The sequence below is a fragment of the Dreissena polymorpha genome, chromosome 10 (assembly GCF_020536995.1).
Source record: "Dreissena polymorpha isolate Duluth1 chromosome 10, UMN_Dpol_1.0, whole genome shotgun sequence".
Classification (NCBI taxonomy): Eukaryota; Metazoa; Mollusca; class Bivalvia; order Myida; family Dreissenidae; genus Dreissena; species Dreissena polymorpha.
In genome coordinates this window covers 44472884-44476127 of record NC_068364.1, presented here as the reverse complement: position 1 = coordinate 44476127, position 3244 = coordinate 44472884, and positions in this window count along the sequence as shown.

Sequence of the window (3244 nt, the reverse complement as noted above, 5' to 3'; positions counted from 1 at the left end):
GTATTATTGAAGCACATCGTAGCTTGTACATGTCACGTTATACATGTTTTATTTATTTGAAAGTAAACTTTTGATATGATTCTACTGTAAAAACATAGCACTATTTCGAACATACATTAAACTTATTTTTGACACTATCTTCTAGATTTTTGGACATAAAACAGCTTATTTCATATTCTGAATTAATAGTTTGTTATATTATGTCTATACGTTTAGTCTTATATACAATGTATATTACTTTATCATTAAAATATATTGTCTGTGCTCTGTTATGACTTTAAATGTATTTATAGATTGTGTTTATGCCCGCATTGACACGGTTTGATTTTTTTGGCGCGGTGGTTTAAAATATGCAAACAACCAAAACACTTGTAGTGAAGTAGATCTTGATGATGCACTGAAATATTCAGGTTAACATATAATTTGTCAAAATTGCTAATTATAGCAGATATAAGAGGATTTAAAATTCAAATAATAATGTGTTTATTTTACAGTTACAGCTCTAATAATGTTTTTTTTCTAGTCTGGAAAGACACTCGAAAATGTAGCTGTTTATCTTACACATGAGATAAATTATACGGCTATGAAAGAAGACATGTTTTGTGTTTTTTAAACTACGAAGTGAAGTATCCTGGCTATAAGACGTGTGCATTGAATGCTAGTGGCAGGTGTTGCGGGAGGCGGCACGTGGGTTTTTTCTGTTAAATTACTCTTGTTTGCATTTACAATTTTTTATGACATGTTGAATAAAGAACACGTGCAGTCAAGCCTCTCTGGATCTCTTTTAGGTAGTTCCGGATTGTTGGTATCGAGGTCCATGTTACTTAAAGTAGAAAATTGTTTCCGCTATCTATCTTGAGTTTAGAGTGCGAAAACGCACGGAACTTTGTTGTGTTGTGTTAGATAACATACATACATATATAATAATCGCTTCTGATGCAATTCGGATAAAATTAAAGAAAAATATAAAACAAACAGCATATAGGTGATTTCCAGACGATTACAGCTTTAGCTTTTATGGAACAATCAATTTTGATGAAAATTGCATAGAAATACATTGCGTGGGGTTGTGTTTTTGCTTTCGTGGCTTAAGGAAAAGGTAAATGTTACTAAACATTAAGTGTTTATGTGGTTGTTGTTCTAAAGTTGCTTAAATTTATACCTAGGTTGGGATTGCATTTTGAATCAGTTGAATTATATTAATGCCACTATTACACATGTACTTAAAAAAGTAAATCTTATTTTGGTAAATAACATGCGCTATAGATTCAGCATACTTGTTTGATTTAAGTTAGTGACTTGCTTGGCAGTTCGTTTAACAATCATGCCGACGAAAATGCTTGGAAATATTGATCTAGAATTGCTTCATCAAACTAAACAAGTTGCAATAGTAAGTTCCTCAAAAGTTTGTGCGCTTGACAAATAAGACGTTCAATATGTTACTTAATTGTAAACGAGGTAATATAGATGTTATTTCTTCGTCTTTCTGTGTAATGCATTCTAATGAAACAAACATAACAAGAACTATCAAGGGTGAAGATGGTATTTTCCGTGATATAGACAGCTAAACAGACACACGAAGAGGTGAAATAATTGAGTTAGAATGTGTAAATATGTTCTAGAAGATATAAAATAAAAATACTAGAGAATCCCTTAAAAGTTTCGGTATGGTTAAAATTGTTTAAAGAACTTGTGAATAGAACAATATAACAAAGATTGTTAACTCTTTTCCACTCTTAAGCAATAAAATATTAAATGTTAAAGTGATATTGGAGTTGAAAAACTCAAACACTACAGAATATGATTTGTGTGTAAAAATATATGGCTTGTTTTCTTTCATCGATTTAAGTTATTTTTCAGTTTTTTTTTTTAAGTTCCATTTGTTAATAAAATTGTTTTCAAATACAATACTTTAAACTATAATCCCATCATTTAAAGACACGTTTAAGGTCTGGACCCTTACTTATGCCATATGCTTAGTTAGGGAACAGCTTATAGTATTCTATATTATGGCTGGGAACAAAATGTTTATTGCTTCCTTTATGGCTACGTTTAAGTACTATTCTGAAATGCAGTCAAAAGCATTTATCTTACTTCATCATAGAAATTAACATGACATGATCAATGTACATAGGTTACATAACGTGTAAATGATTAATGGAAACTTAGTTTACATAAAATATATAAAACAACTGTGTATATGATCATGAAAAATATTACTTTAGTGTGTGGCAGAAAAGCTCTAAAATCGCGTCGCCTTGCTTCAATTATTTTCTTTTTTTCATGCTATAGTTACCTAAAGAGTGTGAATGTCCATACAATCTGGCAGAGATGGATACAGATTACAACGTTGGTTTATTATTTTCATTAGTGTTAGTATTATAATTGTTTGGGGCATGGGTGATTTAAATGTGACAGACGGCATACTATATAACCAAACAACTTCGCTGGCCATTACTTAGTGCAATATGAGTGAAAACGTCTACACAAATATTTTCCTGAGACCAGTTTCTCGCTCTTTTTAGCGCAGCATTTCCATAATTGTAACGGTATCATGCAGCGCGATAATGCCACGATAATTGCAATACACTGCTATGCAAACATTTTTTTTATTGAAAATAGCCATATGCAGGTGCTTGAATGGTCATCAATCTGTCCCGTCATGTCCAAATAGAACATGTGTATGTCATATTTAATGTTTAATGAAAGTCTCGCAAAGACGAACGCTGGTGTAGTGTCTTGTAGGGTAAGCGTGGTCGTTTGAGCGGAAGATCTATGATGTGTTCATGGGCAACCAGCAGCCAGTCAAAAAACATACGTGGACTACACAAACTCGATATAAAAACCATGGCTCAAAAAAAGCTATTCGAAAAATGCCACGAACTCGGTACTATAGTCAAGTTAATTTAATTGATAAAACAATACAACATTTTTTGCATCATATTTTTAGCACAATGATGCTGAAACAGATAAACATGCACGCGTGTGGTGTTAATATTTGTTAACTTAACACATACCTACATGCTCGCTATGTTGTTGTTGTTTTTGCCATTTTATTTATCGCAATAACACGATTGTTAACCTATATTTTCAACTTGTCTATCTACGAGCCAATCAACCTGAATGGATGATACATAATTCGTCCCACCTTAGATCTTGTGAATAATTTATTGATTTCAACCAATTCAAGGGTAGTTACTGCGGCAAGAAATTATAACTGTATTTGACTGCGCACTCAGTTCTT